Source organism: Cupressus sempervirens, chromosome 3 (assembly GCF_028749045.1).
Source record: "Cupressus sempervirens isolate cs-2001-9-10 chromosome 3, ASM2874904v1, whole genome shotgun sequence".
In the NCBI taxonomy this organism is placed as follows: domain Eukaryota; kingdom Viridiplantae; phylum Streptophyta; class Pinopsida; order Cupressales; family Cupressaceae; genus Cupressus; species Cupressus sempervirens.
In genome coordinates this window covers 476,524,396-476,543,149 of record NC_143120.1, presented here as the reverse complement: position 1 = coordinate 476,543,149, position 18,754 = coordinate 476,524,396, and positions in this window count along the sequence as shown.

The window sequence follows — 18,754 nt, the reverse complement described above, 5'->3', positions numbered from 1 at the left end:
TCAACCCATCAAGGATTCACCCTCAAGAATATTCTATTCCACAAGAGTAAAACCAAAAAGAAAACAAGATCCAATCTTAAGGACACTTTTGACCTTAAGGGATCAAAATTTTGAAACTAGAGGGATCAAGAGATCCTAAAATATAAATTCAGGCTTTAAGGATTAGTCACTAATCCAAAAAAGGAGAAAAAGGTATCCTAAAAAATAATATATGTGTGTTGAAAAGTGTGTGCATGCAATAGGTGAGTAGAGCACATGCACCCACATTAAAGTTATTGCTAACACTTTCACATGAGCAATGACATCAATAGGTACATAGACAACTCCACCGATTACATTTTTACTACGAGATGCCCCTAGATGAAGACAAATCAAGGGAAATACCACATAAACATACAAAGAACACAGAAGGGATCTACCTACTGTGGGGTTAGTATGATCATAAGTTTATATATATGCAAATGAATTGACACTATTCCCCAAAGAAAGTAGAACTACAATCACAAAGGAGGAAAGATCACATAAGAGGTATAAAGAAGAATCTTTTCAGACTATGACCCAAAGACCAAAAAGAATCAATGCTCCCAAGTCGTGGATCCAAGCAAATTACACAAGGAAACATTGACAAACAATAACACCAGTACGGCATAACATAAAACAACATATGGAAGAATAAAGATACATTTAGAGGAATAGTACAAGAAGTTTGATTCTTTTATCACCTTGTACCAATAGGAAAATAGATATTTTATAAAATAATCTAACAACATTTAGCAAACACATCATGGGAGAAGCACAATACAACAGACAAACACACACAAAAAACTACCATAAAGGATAAGCCAATCAAGCGTGTCGCCTACTCTCCCTATCTCATTCTATATCATTTAGGGAAGGTGGGTAACTTGCAAGAGGGACTATATCCGACATAGTAGGAATGATAGCCAGTTCCAAACAAGGATCCTCCTAAGAATCACAATGTTTGATACTAGGTGTAAGTGTCAATTGTGATGAAAGCATATTAGGTAAATCAATATCAATGTCAATAGTTTCATATTCATCATTAACATCACCAGTATCACAAGAGTATCTTCTTCATCTAGAATAATCAAAATAGGATCTAAGATATGAATGGAATCATCATAATAATGCATCCTAACATCATTATTAGCAACAACTTCTTCTAACACATCATGCATAGTTGTATTTGAGGAAGGTAAAGATTTTTGAAGAATAGAATTATGATACTTAGCTTGAGTATGATGCTTCTTACAACGTTCATTAGCAGATTGATTACATTTTGTCTTGTTTGAATTGTGTTGAGAACTAGGAGGATCAATTACTAGATCCTTTATAGGTTCAATAGGAGGATTAATATGTTTATCAACAAAAAAACAAGCAATAGGAGGAGCTTGATTAACAGATGTAGAAGCCATAGACATAGGAGGTATGGAAGGTATAGGAAAAAGACCACGATTGAAATCCATAGGAGGTAAGCTTAACTCGAGAATCTTATGATGCTTATAGGCTTGATGTGATCAAAAAAGATGATTAGGTCAAGAAGGACATGAATTAGGGAATGAAGGCCAAAAGAAATCAAGGATAGCACAATCTCTAGGCCTAGAAGGGTGATATAAACTATGATTAATCATCTTCACTTCTTCATCATGAACAAATCAAGGATAGCACAATATCTAAGCCTAGAAGGGTGATATAAACTATGATTAATCGTCTTCACTTCTTCATCATGAACAAATTTAGGACATTTATGGACAACACACATGTCATTTAACCATGGTAAACAAAGCTTAACTTGAGACTGATCAGAAGATGAAACAACAACAAAATTAGTGTTCACCATTTTTCCACAAAGTTCAACTGGTAAATTAATAGAACCAAATGATGGATAAAGAAAACCATTACAAGTTTTAATCCACACATCAAATGTATCATAAGAATCATGTTGCAATCTTTTCATAAAAATATTTTCTTTAGTAATAACATTAACTAAGGATGTAGTATCAACAAGACAACCATGAGTAGGTATCTAAGAAATCCTAGCATAAATATAAAGGGACCATCAGGAGCTTTAATAGTCTTAGAATCATCAAAGGTAATCAAAAGTTCCCAAGGTCTTTTATTCTTAGATTATTGTCAAGGTTTAGGTTGAGTCTTCAATTTAGGCTTAGGTTTTGGTTGAGGTTGAGATATAACTTGAGATTGAAGCTAAGGTTGATGTGGAGATACAAATTGAACAACATGATCCACTTGATTAACAATGTAATTAAGATCATCCATCTTTGAATCATACACAATATCCATAGAAGATGGTTGAGCAATGGTATTAGTATCATGTTGAGGTAAAGGATTCATATAGATTTGAAGATTTTGATTAGGAGGAGAAAAAAATTAATTCCCTTTACCATCAAAATTATCAACAAATAAGGCATTAGAGTCAGTTAAATCTTGAACCTTATGTCTTAAGGAATAAAATTTCTCAATATCATGACCATTCTGACGATGATATTGACAAAAAGCTTTTGAATCAAAGGATTAGATGCAATCATAGTAGGTAAAAGAGATCTAATAGGAGGTAAAGTAATCATATTAGAAGTTAAGAACCTATTCATAATAGAATGTAAAGATTTAGAAACATACGATTTAATTGAAAAGCGGTGGATGTAGAAGTGGCATTGTGAGATGCAACAACAACTTGATCAACAATTGCACTTGCTTGTTTATTTATCTTGACATAGTTTTTGAATTTTTTAAATTTATCTGGATTAGGAGAAGCATCACTTTTACCAACAAAATTAGGAGCCATTGGAGTGTTGCTCTCAAATTGACTCATTTGTAATTGATAATGATGAGGTACTACACAAAGTTGTTGAAAAGAAGTAAATTCAATAAGAATTTTTTTATCTCTAATATCCTTTTCAAATTTGAAATAAACATATGTTGAATATCAATATCAAGAACATGATAGAAAATTTGAACATGTAAATGCTTAAATCCACCAATTAATTCAATCAATTTTTCCTTAGCACTTTATTTACAATGCATCAAATTAGTCAAAGACACTTGCCAACCAATGTTATTTTGAAATTGTTGAATAAAAGCATGGGCAAGTTTTGGAAATGAATCAATAGAATAAGAAGGCAAGGAAAAAAACCATTGTAAGGCATTTTCATGAAAAGTTCTAGCAAACAACTTAGCTAAACTCCTATGGTCATGAGCATAATCACTACAAAGGATTTGAAATGTTTTGACATGATGAATAGGGTCTCCCTTACCATTCTAATTCTCAAGATGAGGCATATCAACTTGTTGAGGAATGGGAGTACAAATGATATCCCGAGATAAAGGACTTCCCATGTCACACGTAAGAATACTAAACTTGTTTTCAGTCAAGGATGCAAGTTGTTGTAAAGATGACATAGTTTGAGCCAAACTGATAAGTGTTGAATCATTAGAAGAAATAGGAAGAATAGAAACATTAGAAACACTAGGTAAAGTGTATGAAGCTGTAGGAATGGAAGACACAACTGGAGGAACATTGGGAACATTATGATAAGAAGGTTGTGATGTAGGAAGAGACACAGGATGAACACTCATAGGAATAGAGGGAACCGTTGCAGTCAGAAAAGAAGGAGTATAGGTAGGAACACTAGGTAAAGGAACATAAGAAGGTTCTACACTAGTGACAGGAGGAATCAACCCTAAATCTTGAGCTTTTTGAGCTAAAAGGTTTAACATTTGAATTCACAAGATGAGTAATGCCACACAAGAGGTTAACACCTTAATCACTATTATGAAGAACTTTCTTAAGAGCCTCTATAGCTTGAATAGAATCTTGATTATGGTTTTCTTGCATAAGCCAGTTACCCATTTTATCAAGTTTAGTTGAAAGTTTTTGGACTTGTTCAGGAGGAACTCTTAAAGCATCATCCTCATCATGAAGTGAGTGAGAAGATTTTTGCTCCATAATAGGATTGAAATTACAATTAATCAAATTATTGTCCAAAATCTTAAGGAAAGGAAAAGAAGACTTAGGATCAAAGGAACCCATAAGTCTATGACTTCATCTAACTAAAATACCAGAAGTGGGACTAGAAGTAGTAAAGCTCATAAACCAATGCAATGCAAATGAAGTAAACTAAGAAAACATAAACCATAAATATTTTTGTATTTTGAAAGAGATTTTGTAATTTTTTTTGTATTTTTAAAATATAGGTGCAAGAAATCTAATTAGCATGCAAGATGTAACATTTAAAAGACAAATCTATCACTGACAAGATGATATAAGAGGAAATATAACACCACAAAACATAATAGGGCATCCAATTCCACAAAATAAAAGAGGGTAAGTGTGTCGAGTTCACCAAAATGAATAAGATAAAATAAGAGAAGGGAATGTTTATCAAAATAAATAGGAAGGAAAGATCCAAATGGATTAATCACAAAGAAGTGATCAATGCACCAATGAATCAAACGATGGAGAATATGAAATAAAGAGGAAATCCTATAATCTACTATAGAAAGTATATACTTGAAATCTTGAATAAAATAGAAGACAAATACTAACCTCAAAGTAGGGCAAACCTATAAAACACAGATTTCTAATGTTTGTGCACAATTTCGAGAAATTTCGTAACCTGCTTCATACTAGAAATGTCAAGATAGAGAAGACCCAGAAAACTTTTGTTCTTCTGAGGGTAGGTCAACCTTGACCCAAATAGCAGGGCACAATCTTACCCCAAAAAGTTAGCCTTGACTTGCACTACTCCAAGAAAAATTTTGTTTGTAGATCTAAGAAGTTTGCCGAAAAGGGTATCCAAATTTGTACTTCAGTTTGTCATTTTGTACCTGTATCTACAAGAAAAATGGGTTTTTGTTTGGATGGGGGGTTTTCCTTGGTTAAACCCCAATTTGGAATAAACCTTGAAATGTAATTGAAATTACAATATGAATAAACAAAGTAAATGGAACTATTCACCTTGCTTATGTTGAAATCCTTACGGAGAATTCAAATCCTTGAATCCAAAAGTAGGGATGCTCCAAATGAATGTAGGATGTCTCAAATCAATAGCATTAGATCTTCAACACCAATCTTGAATGGATCTTAGCATAGGAAGAAGCTTGAATGAATGTAGATGGGGAAATCTTCAATAAGAGGGCTCCATACAGATTAAATCCTTCAATGGCTAACAATGGGTCTCCTTGATGAATTAGATTCTTGAATGGTTGAATGCTTGATAATGGATCATTCAATATAATGTTCCCTCATGAAAAGTAGATTTCAAAACTTCATAGTGAGTGGATGTCAAAATGAGAGAAGGCTTCCTTATATAGTGATCTATGACACAAACTTCTAGAGAGGCTGACATTGGATAATTAAATCCCAATTAATTTTAACCCCTAGAAATGGACCTAGATTAAATGCAATTTAAGAGTGTATAATTCCAAAAACTGAAATAGCTAACCCATAAGTGGAAAAATGAAACTTTCTGAAGCTCAACATCTCAAAACCTCCATAACTTGAAATTTGGACCTAGGGTTAGGGTCGCGGTTGACTCTACCCTAGGTCAAGGTCAAGGTCATCCTTGACCTAGGTCAAGGTCAAGGTTGACCTTGACCCTTCAGGTCATCATTGAGCCAAAAAGTCAAAGTCTTCAATTTCTTAGAGAAAGTTGTCAAAAAGAGGCTGGAAATAGGGGGAGAAAAGCATAACAGGGGGGAAACAACCAGATCCATGCAAAGACATATTCAAGGCACTTGACATGAGCTCATACCACTTACTCAGAGGGCTAAACACTTTTATCATGGAAGTGCTTCCATTTTAAGATGACACATTAATACAAAGACTAATGTTGCCATTACTCATGGGATCCTCAAGACGGGGAAGGAATCATTGTTTTACTGTAAATAATCCTTGGAGTTTGTTATAGAAATCTCTGTGAGGTCTACAAATGAGTTCAAGGATGTATATGACCTGGTGCAAAAGGTCATTAAGAAATTATATAAATATTTGAAGATATTGCATACAAAGTCCTTTATGTCCATTAATGGCAAGCTTGTGGATATTGAGAGGATGAAGTCAAATTTCTTGGCATTTATTGATGAAGTTGTAGATCCACTCAATTTCCAAATGTCAAAGATCCAGGAACTCTCAGCAGCAAACGTAATCATAAGGAGAGAATCAAAGAAGTTCCAGTTGAGGTTTGCCAAAATAGATGAATTGACTAATATGCATGACTATTGGATTGTTCGAGCTAACAACATCATCTTTCCATATGTCGAAGAACTGGACAAAGTAACTAAAGCCATGAAAGATTATAGAGCCAAAGTGATTACTCCTAAGAAGGCATGATGTTTTGATGCTTTTCTAGACATCTGTCATTCTCCCTCTTCTTATTCCTTTTTCAGCCATTTGTGGCATTTTTTCAGTCTCTATAACTAACAATGATTCAATCTTGTCCTATTTTTATTCTATTATGTTCAGAGATGCTCTGCGAAGAAATCATCCAATGTAACTGGAAATTTTGAGAAGGCCTATAAATGTAACATTTTGAGAAGTTAATAAGATCGAAAAAATTACTTTTGGGCAAACACCTATAGCTAGGACTACTCATGTGACTCTGAGTTTATTTCTAGTTTTCTTGTTCATTTAGTTTCAGTATAGTGTATGGAATGATTGTGTTATAATTGAGAATTGAATGAATGTAAATGAACTTGGTTTTGTTTCCTTCGTTCAACAGATTGTATCTCTTACTTTCTTCATCATAAGCATCTCTTTTGTTCCTCTGTAGTAAATTGTATTTTATGTGTTTGGTGTAATTCGTTGCATAAGGAGGTCAAAAATTGGTGGATGGAGTAGCTAAGAAATAAACAATCTGGATATTGTTAAAACATCAACTAATTGTGTGATCTGGGAATTACCTATTTCACCATCTCTTCCTTTTCTCCTGCTATTATAGTTGGTTATGCATGTTTCCATTTCTTGCATTTAGTTCAAAATAGATTGCATGTTGTGAGTTAGCCCCCTTTCAATTGCCTAAGTTGCTTAAAGTATTGAGCAACTTGGTATTTGCCTCTTCTATTCTCTAGTTAAGAGCATACCCCCAAAACCCAAAAAAAAAAATTCATCACAAATCTTGCATGTAAAAGGGATTTGTACCTTTAAATTTAGGGGTCTTTGATAGATAACTACATTGGCCCATTCTATTGTTAACTTTTTTTCCTCCATAGGCCATTGAGCAAGTTAAGAGTCAAGGTATAAACCAAAAAGATAAGGAAGATAAATTGTTAACCAACATGATGATACCCATGAGATGATTTACTAATATAAATATTCTTTGTTAGAGGATGGACCCTATTAGGAGTCAATAAAAATATTCAATACATATCAATCCCTCTTAGGAGAATTTGAATCCTTGTTAGGAGATTCCAACCCTGTTAGGAGTTGTAGAAGGCAGATGGACCCATTACCCAAACAACTTCAGAGGCAAGACTAGTGAACACACTTTCCAAATGGTCTCTATATTATTCCTTTTAGAATAATAAAAATTAATTATACTTGAACTTCTTCTTCCTCTATCTTGTCAATCAGGCTGTTCTTCTTCTTATGATCTCGATACTTGATCACTAACTTCACATCCAATAATCTCTTGGATCACTTATTTGCATTTGCCAAACACACTACTCTTGTTCGTTCTTACTAAATCAAATTCCACACCAAAATTATGCTTTACCAAAAGGAAAATAACCCTTGGAAGTCTAGTGTATAACTTTTTGGGAAGTTTGAAAGTTGTAAGGGAAAAACAATATTATAAGACTAGTAGAAAACTAGGCCTTTACAAGGCAAATAACCCTCAAAGTCTGGTGTATAGAAAAGGGTGATTTAATTGTGTTATATTGGGCTCCTAGATTCAATATATTATTATAGGAGGAGTCTAGTACATCCATCATAAGTATTTTACCCTAAAGGATCGAGGGAGAGATCAAATGGATTGTATTCTAATGGGGCATTTGATTTGAGAAGTTGTATAAAAGGAAATATTGAGTGTTTCTAAGGAGTCAAAAAGGTGTTTGTGTGATATTAATCAAGGGTCTTGAAGTGTAGTAAATTGGAGAACCCATAGAGTGCCAAAGAAGGAGCAGTTTTGTGGGTTGTGGCTTAATACCTTATTTTCCCATGTGCTCTACATCAAGAAGTGATTTGCATCATCTTAGAATAAACTTATAGATTGTGGATTAATACAACTATACTTCCATGATGTCTATTTTTTGTTAATTATTGAGTTAAGAATATTTTAAAAGACTTTAGAGAAACTGTTGAACCGCAAGGCCAAGTTATCCTAGGTTGATCCCTTTTATTAGACATGTGTCAGTCTTAAAAATGACCAAAGACAAAACTTTAGCCATTTAGATATCCCTGAATGTCTTGATACAAAATTAAGTTTATTTTAGTCTACTGAAGAAAAGTGTTCCTAGAATGGTCTTGAACTTGGTAATTGATGGTAATTAGTGCATGACACATATCATTAAATACCAAGCCATACAATGAATCACATTGAATGTGTACCAATTTTTACCAAATTTTCTCATAATGGTTAAGAATCGATGATAGATGATAATGATTTGAGTTTGAAATTTTGAGTGGATTATATGTAGTTTGGAATAGACCCTAAATTTTGCAAAAATAACCTTGGATAAGAAATAGTAATATAATTGTGTAATGTGGATACATAGGAGTATATTGTGTAGGTGTATTGAACTAAACATGAAAGATGCATTATAATGAATGTTGACATGAATATATAACATAAGTTGTGCTAGAAAGAAATTAGATTGCAATGTGAAAAAAAAAAAAGATTTATTAAAGTAGCACAATATTAGTAACTCCAAGGTAAGGTGGGTTGGGTTGTGGGGATACCCATGATGTAACAAAAAAATAAAAATAAAAATAAAAGCACAATATGTAAAAGAATTCAACTCCACAAGAGAGCACAATGAAAATAACTATTTGAGGGTTGTTATTCAAGGAAAGGTTAGACTTTTAGTTGCATAGTTGAGAATCAACTCTCATCTAGGTGTGAAACTGGTCGATGGATGGTTCCTAAGGAAAATTGGGATGAAATAGTAAATCTTTTCAATGGCAAAGGAGTCTTTAAAACTAAACAAAACTTCATCTTAAAATATACACAATATGAAGATATTTATATTTAATATGGTTTTTTCTTTGAAGGTGGGTAGCCCAAATGAGTTATTTCTAGAGGCAAGACTTCAAAAATCTGTTGGCTTCTTGATCAAGATTCAAATCAAATGAATGACATTAAAAAAACTTCAATTTTTTTTATGATTTGACTTTTACTCGTTTACACAACTATCTCATGCACACCATTAAAATTCCTTGATTGATTAAAGTACAATTAAATATTAGAAAATAGGGGTACCAATAGTGGCTCATAGTCCAATGATCATTCACTTATTGTCATGGTGACCCCCCTATTAGCCCCAACAAATCATATTGAAGATAAGGGAGATAATGTATATGAAAGAGTCATATCAGTTGTTATGTTTTCATTGATGTCAATCATGAATAGATAAGACATTATGCTAATCAAGTAAGGTGCCAAATCATCTAAAGGATATAGTGTTGGTTAAATGATGAAGAAGATAATAGAATGAAAGAAAGTGTTGATAAGTACGTGAATTTCAATGTGTACTTGATGAGTTAGACTTTGGCAAGGTTATATTGGTTTGATTGTTTTACATGATTCAATTAAGTGTTGAGATCATGTATAAGCTAGCTATGATGGTTAGTAAGAATGAAAGAAGTCATGAAGTGTAAAGATAAAGAAACAATGAGTTGCACCGAGCTAGATAGTAGTGAGTTCAGTAAATGAAGGACCAATAGTCATCAAGAACATGTTGAGAAAGTGAAGAATGAGCAACATTAACCAAGAAAAAATATTGTTAACTGAGCTTAGTATTGACCAAGCAAGTGTAGTGTTAACCAAGCATGGAAAAGATGAACAATTTGTAGAAGATTCAATCAAAGGCTGACATTTGATGAAAATATGGATTGATCAAGAAGTATCTAAGATAAGGAAAAAATTTGTTGAGAGATCTACGATTGGAGAAATTCAAAGAAGATTTGATGATGGAGACTTATTGATCAAAAGAGGAGCTCAAAGTTTGAGGATAAAATGTGTAGTCTGAGTGTCTAGATTCAATGTATCCAAGCTGGATGATGATCAAATGATTGTGTCATTAAGAAAAAAAATGTTGGAGAATCTGCTGAAGCAACAATAACCTATCTATTTAAGGAATGAATCAGATGTTCATTGGTGTTGATCAAGTTGATGATGTACTTGATAGCCAAAGGGTCATCAAACAAAGCAACATTGTGAAATCTAGTAGGCGAAGTGCGAAGTTGATGTGTGTGAGTGGATCAGCCAAAAGAGGAAGAACTAGGACAAAGGATGAGAAAAATGGAGATCTAAAACAACAATAGGTAGTTGCATTATTTATCAGATCATTTCTCTATTACTCTCTAGCACTTGTAGTAGAAAATATCTTAATCGAGTGGACTTAACATTTTTATTTGTATATCCTTTTTAAGGTGACATTTCATTCAATGTTTGTAAGCCCTTTAGAGTAAGCCACTCAATTAAGGAGTGATAACATCTAGATGATCTTTGGTGTAAATCCCCCTAGCATGGTCACATTAACAATATGCATGCAACCATTAACTAGGTTGGCTCCTATTCGAGCTCACTTGAGAAGAGTGAGAATTTTGGGTTATTGGTCTTAGGTGGTTTTCCCCTTAACCAAGTTTCCACATTAAAAATATTTGTGTCAAAATGTGTGGGTGATTGTGTTACATGTTATTGTTGATATTATAGTCAAGATTTTTTATTAGTGACACACACTTAATCAAATGGTTAGCAACTACCAAGCTTATCTTCTAGTTTTCAATGTTAACCAAGTAATTCAGGTTCTACCAAGTTCTACAATTGCTACCAAGTTCTAGAAATAGTATTTAGTTTGCACTGAGCAATATCTACCAAGTTGATGATTATTAGTGCAAACTAAGCTTCGTAGTGTTTACCAAGTTGCTCAATGCAAATCAAGTTCTCCAAGTATTTATCGAGTTTGTAGCATTAGTAATGTGAATCTAGTGTTGATTGAGCTAGGATGTGTTAACCAAGTGATTCAGTTTATACCAAGCTCATAGTGATAGTGTTGACTAAGCTATGTTGTGTCAACCAAGTGATTTAGTTTATATACCGAGTTTTGCAGTGTTCACCTAGTCACCAATGCTAACCGAGTTCACTACTTGGAAGTGATTAGTACAAACTAAACTTCTATGTCTACCAAGAGCATGACAATGTCGAGTGTTGACAATGGTTGCCAAGTATCATAACCTCACCGAGTTTGTCTTGATAACCCGAGTACCAGCAGTTGGGCCAACTTTGTGTATTTTGGTAAAACTTGTATTGTAGCCAACTTTGATGAATTGTAATTTGGATTGGTATATATGTAATATTTTGTATCACATCCAAATGAAGTAGTAGATATGATGTAAGAATATGAAAAGATATATGTGAGAGTAGAAATGTGAAGTAAGAAGGCTACAAGTAGTATAAGGAGCAGCAAAGATTTATCTATCATAGCAAGGTGATCATTACACTCCAAAGGAATCTCAACCATCAAACCAAAGCTACAGATTAAAGATCAACCACTGGTTCATCCTAACAAGTGGAATAGTTAAATCCTTTCACAAGGTAGACCTAAAAGTCTTTTGTAAATATCTTTACCAAGTGCATACTTCATTGTATGTTTTGTAAATCCTTTTACAAGGTGGACCCAAAAGTCCTTATTGCTCCTAATAGGGTAGATGATCAGAAGTGATCAATTGTAAGCCTTAACCAGCCAACTTTATACTGCAGTACTAAATCTTGTGGGTATCATCCCTATCCTAGTTTTACTTTCTATTTGGAAGGTTTCTAGGTCACCATATCTTGTGTTAAAGTTTTATGAATGTTTTAAAGCTTTTAGTTTTTCATGCATGCAATTAAATCATAATACATATGAAGGATTAATTGGTGAATTAAGAATAAGTTTTACTGGTTCTTGATTCACCCCTTCCCTCTCAGTAACCTAGCCTATCTTATATTTCCAAAAATTGGTATTAGAGCATTGTGGTTCTCAAAGAAGAAGTCTAACAACTTGAGCAAAGATCAGAGGCAATGGAGGTATTTAGACTTGATAAGGCTATTGACAATGAAAGGATGGATTTGGAATTGGCTATTGGGCAACTTAAGAAAGAAAAGGAGCAAACCTCTCAATCCTTGAAAAGAAGAAAAGATCTTGTAGTAAAAATAAATGAAAAACTCTACACTGAAGAATGAATTGAAGATATCTATTTAGAAAGTAATTTAGATGAAGCTAATGAGGCAATCAGAGAACTATTAGAAAAGAATGGTAACCTTCAAGAAGAAGTTAGAAAGCTAAAAAGAGAACAAGAAATTCAGTCAGTAAGATTGTGTGAAGTCATGGGAGAAAAAGATAAGGAAAAGGAAGAGATAGAAGAAAAGAACAATGAAATTTAGCATCTATCCCTTCAACAAATAGACTTCATTGATCAACTCACTAATGCAAATGAAGAAATCATGAATCTAAGATCAGAGAATGAAATATTGCAAAATGATCTAAACACTGAAAAGAAAACCAATGAAAAGATGATGAAATCTCAAGTGGACATGAATCAGTTGAATGAGCAAATTCAATACAGATAGAAAGGAAAAGCAGGAATAGGATACATAGAAGAAGGTGAATCATCCAAGCAAGGATCTCAAAAGAATCAAAGGCCTACTTGCAATCACTGTGGTAAGATAGGTCATACATCAAACAAATGTTGGAGTAATGGTAAAGCTAAATTCATTGGAAAATGTTGCAATTGCAATAAGCATGGTCATAGAGCTAATAAATGTAAGGAGAAAACCAAATTTGAAAGAAAATGTCACAAATGCGAGAAGCATGGGCACAAATCTTCTGAATGTAAAACCAAGATATTAAACCAAATAGAACAAATTGTGAAAGCTATATTTGGTTGGGACTACAACACATGGTGTAGATGCCACTACTATGGAGAATTTGGACACATTGGAGGAAACTATGTGAAACATCACATGAGGACAAGAGACACCACTAAAAGATGTTTTATTTGTACAGAACTTAGACACCTTTCCAAGAACTGTATGAACACTAGAAGAACTAAAGATGAAAAGAAAACCAAGGCTGACAACATCAGACAGTAGATGAGACAATAATGGATTCTAAAATCTTTTGAGAATGCAAGTTTGAACCATGAAGCACATGTCACTCAAGAATTAGGTGAGTCAAGCAATTCTACTTGATCTCCCACAAAGATAACTGGAACTAAGACTCTAAAGCAGACATCTTACATCAGTTCTAGTCAACTAGAAGGAAAGATCCATATCAGCAGTCAAGATACAAAGGGATCATCAAGTGTCCAAGGAAAATCTAGACCTTATCGAGCTAGGTCAGGTTGCAAGACCATGTCGAGCAAGGTCGAGAGTAACTAAACATTGCTTGGACACTGAGTTGTGGATAACTCTACCAAGCACTAAGATTGAACTGAGTGGAAGATAGTCTATCACCAAACAAGTGATTATACCAAGCATTTATGGCGATTGGAAAGTGAAATTTGTGAAAAGGGAAGGAATCAAATTCATTTATCACTGTGAATTTCCAAAGAGCTATTTGTTGAAAGCGATTTCTTTGCTTCCAAGTGATCTATGCGATTTATTGCTGAAGATTTTCATGTTTTCATAAACCCTATAAAGCATGGCATCCTCTAATAGCAAAAATACGAATGGATCTAAGATGTTGGTTTAAGGAGTTGATTGGAAGGTACCAGACTTCAAGTTAAGTCTGGAAATTGCAAAAATGCTTGATCCAAGTGGAGCTCAATCACAGATTCCACCAAAGGTACTACTTATTAATGATATTCACTCACATTTCCATTATTCTATTCAAGACATTGGAACCCTAGAGATGGACGAGGCTCTGGAAAAGTTATGTGTGAATGGCGTGTTGAAACTCGAGCATCAACACTTGGAGACCAAGGGTTTAACCCACATTCCACATGTACCATGAGACTTCTAGATAAAATGGATAAGGGTTTTCCTTAGCCATGTACACAATGGGAAGCTATCGTTAGAGTAGCCTATTCCAATAATGGAGAAAATGATTCATCAAATCATAGGGCTTCCAATGTTGAACAAGGAAAAGTCTACCAAAACCCTAAGTTAGGTAGAACTAGAAAGCAATACTCTTGCTGAGTGGGATGGAAGAGGCATGAAAATGAGCTGTGTAATTGACATGGAGCAAAAATTTAGAATCCATGTGATAGCACATAAGATCTATAGCTCTAGTCATCTCAACGACATGTCATGTGAGGTAGTTGATCTGGCTCTCAAGGTGGTGAAGAACAACATGTCCTTCGACCTTGCCAAGCTAATGCTAAATCAGTTTAACAAGAACATGGAGAGCATCAAGACTTCAAAGAATAACCTGTGTAAGTTTGGTTCACTCTTGACTTGTTTATTCTTCTTTGTGCAAAAGTTTTTCCCTTCAAAAGGTTTAGTCATATGTAGAAAAGATGTACCAATACTATATCAGATCAATGAGTATGTAGTAGAGATGGGTGAGAACTTTGTCAGTATCATGAAAAATTATTCTGATTCATTTAAGGAAAAGATGAATAATAAATTCAAAATTCCTAAGAAACTTGTAGAAGATTACAAGGATGATGTTTGTTTCATGGTAGACTATGATAAGGTGTACATTCAAGCAGTAAAACCTAGAGTGGTGTGGGTTAAGCCTCTAAGCTATGAGGTTAACATTGATGACACCAAGGATATCATTGAGGCACTGTTGAATGAACCTATGGATCCTAAGGCTACATATTTTGGTACTTATGATGAAGCCAAAGCTAGAATAGAACTTGAAATAAAGCTTCCTCAAGTAGTCAACCAAGGAAAGAAGAGGATAGAAAAACTTAGGCAACCAAGTTCTACTCTCCTATTGATAGAAGGAAAAGTAGATGATGATGCAGAAGATGAGGTGGAAGAAACTAAATTAGAAGAAGAAGAGCCAATTAGGAAGAAAGGTAAGGTTATCATAACCAAACCTACCAAGTCATCTACTGCAGTATTCACTAGAAGAGCATCCATATCAAGAAAGAAGTTGAAATTAGGTGAAGAAGAAGCAAAGGATATTATTTTCAATAGGCCTCCACCTACATTTCATGAAAAATGAAAAGAGATTGATTCAAGAGCTAGCATGGCAAACTTTAAATCTCTCAGATATGAGACCAGGAATGCAGATGAGAAGAAGCAAGTTGAAGACATGATTATGTCCAAGTTAGGTAAATGGAAATATTCACCTGATCAACTTGTACAACAAATTCCCAATGAACTTATGGAAAGAATCAAGCCTAGATGGGAAAATGCTAAGAAGAATACAAAATGCATATTTGAATAAACTCTAAGGCAGCTCATGCCAAGTCTTAATGATAAAGAAGTAAAAGAATCCATGAAGATGAATGAAGAAAAACTTACTCTGAAATTCAACACTTGCATGATATTGGTTAATGGCATTCAACATGTGGTGAAGACAACTACAACTGCATGGAAGAATATCTACAATCTTCATCAAAAGAGTGATTTTGTTGTTCATGTCAATGATAAATATGATGATGAAGATGAAAAGGGTGAAAAGGAAAATAATGATGAGGAAGAAACATATTAGGTTAATATGGATGATGAGGAGCAGAAATAGGAAGCTACCGAGGAGAATCTCCCTGAGATTCAGAGTATTGAGGAAACTGACACAGAGAAGATTGTAGCAGCAGTTATGGCCTCATTTCCTCACTATTTGAGAAAAGCTTTAAAGCCATCAAGCTCAGAGAAAGCTTCTACCAAGTTGGTTGTGGCAACCACTATAATTCCAAGCACCCAACCAATCTTTGCACCTATTCAACTAAGTACTACATTGAATGAAGTGATCAACACTTCATCTACCGAGCAACAAGAGCTTCCTCCTTCATCAAATTTGGCTACACAATAATTAGGTATTTATACTATTAGTGCAATATCTACTTTTGTTGCTAGTCCTTCTATTTCTACTATTGTTACAATTCCCAATGTACAAGTAGTGAGTACAAAGACAGTTGAGAGCAAGCCTCAACCAAGTAATAAAGTTTCAAGCAAGGGAAAAGGTAAAGAAGAAGACATTGATCTTGATGAGGATATAGTTATCCTGAATCAGGATATCTCTACTTTGAATCCTAATCAAATGCACGTAGTAGGTGAACTATTGCAGAAGAAAGTTAAGCAGCAGAGGCTTAGAGAGGAGAAACACAAAGAAAACCAAGTGCTAGAAGATGCAAAGAACATACTTGTAAATGCACTCAATACTAAGGTTGATAGTACTTAACCTATATTGGTTCAGTTAGTAGAAGTTGTTTATAAATTCAACGAAGATCTGAATGGGCAAGAAAAGTTACTACAAAGAGTAGAGAAGAAATTTGAGAACAAAGTATTGGAGCTAGTTGCACAGAAAATTGCAATATATCAAGTAGAATTTTCTATGATCCTCAGCTCATTGGAAACCTCTGCAAATAATGTTACTTCATTATTTAGCAAGTTATGTGATACATCTATCTTCGCTTAGGAAATAAAAATTAAACTCTCTAAAATAGATGAAGAATTGAAGGCAAGTGCACACCAGTTGTCACTTGACCCAAGCTACAGTTCTGCTCATTACTAAAAGATTAGATTTATGACTGATATGCAAGCAAATTTATTAAGGGAAGAAGCCAGGATCAAGGCCACACTTCTATACATCAAGCCATGATTCTTCCAAACATGGATGCATTCTAGAAACACATTGCACATGTGAAAACTCTCATCCATGATAACAACTTCTCCACAACTAATCACATAATGGAGTTATCAACAAAAGTACAAATTGCATTGCATGCAAGCAAGGTGTTACAAGAAAATTGGGACAAGAAAATGTCACTGATTTTAAAGGTACATTCTAACTTATTGTCACACTTTGGCATTACCATGTAGCATACACCTTTGGCATTTATGTCAAAAAGGGGGAGAAAATGTGAAGATGTGATAAAGGGGGAAAAGATGAGAAGAGAAGATGTAATATTAAAGACATGATATATATAGTAAGTAAAATGTATATGTATATATATGTATGGGGGAGCCTCATAATATTATACATATACATGTACAGATAATCATAAAACATCTCTTACAAAAGAAAATTTGAAAAATCTAAAAAATAGAGTATGTTACCAAGTTGAACACAGAGAATGGAGACTAAAGATTGTTTTGAACTTGAAATTTTGAGAATTTATTTTTTGATTAATAAGTGTTTTTGTCACTAATGCCAAAGGTGGAGATTGCTGACATTATAGTCAAGTTTTTTTTATTGATGACACACACTTAATCAAATGGTTAGCAACTATCAAGATTATCTTGCAATTTTCAGTATTAACCAAGTAATTTAGGTTCTACCAAGTTCTATAGTTGCTATTGAGTTCCAGAAACAATATTCAGTTCACACCAAGTAGTATCTACCAAGTTGATGATTATCAATGTAAACTAAGCTTCATAGTGTTTACCGAGTTGTTTAGTGCAAACCGAATTCTTTAAGTATTTACCAAGTTTGCAACATTAGTAACGTGAATCTAGTGTTGACCAAGCCAAGATGTGTCAACCAAGTGATTCAATTTATATGTTGAGTTTCACAGTGTTCATCGAGTCACCAGTTTCGATCAAGTTTAGACTACTTGGAAGTGATTAATACAAATTGAGATTCTACATCTACTGAGAGCATGATGATGCCAAGTGTTGACAATGGTTGCTGAGTATTAGAACCTCACTAAGTTTATCTTTAGAACCTGAGTACCAATAGTTGGGCTAACTTTGTGTATTTTGGTAAAACTTGTATTGTAGTCGACTTTGATGAATGTTAATTTGGATTGGTATATATGTAATGTACTGCATCACATCCAAATGAAGTAGTAGATATGATGTAAGAATATGATAAGATATATGTGAGAGAAGAAGTGCGAAGTAAGAAGGCTACAAGTACTATAAGGAGCAACAAAGATTTATCTATCACAACAAGGTGATCATTACACTCCAAAGGAATCTCAACTAAAAAATCAGAGTTGCAGATCAGAGATCAACCATTGGTTCGTCCTAATAGGTGGAATAGTTAAATCCTTTCACAAGGTAGAATTAACAGTCTTTTGTAAATCTCTCTATTGAGTACATACTTCATTGTATGTTTTGTAAATCCTTTTACAAGGTGGACCTAGCAGTCCTTATTGCTCCTATCAGGGAAGATCATCAGAAGTGATCAATTGTAAGCCTTAATCGACCAACTTTATGCTATAGTACTAAAGCTTGTGGGTATCATCCCCACCCTAGTTTTATTTTCTATTTGGAAGGTTTCTGGGTCACCATATCTTGTGTTAAAGTGTTATGGATGTTTTAAACCTTTCAATTTTTCATGCATGCAATTAGATCAGAATACATATGAAGGATTAATTGGTGAATTAAGAATAAATTTTATTGGTTCTTGATTCACCCCTCCCCTCTCAATAACCTAGCCTATCTTATATTTCCAA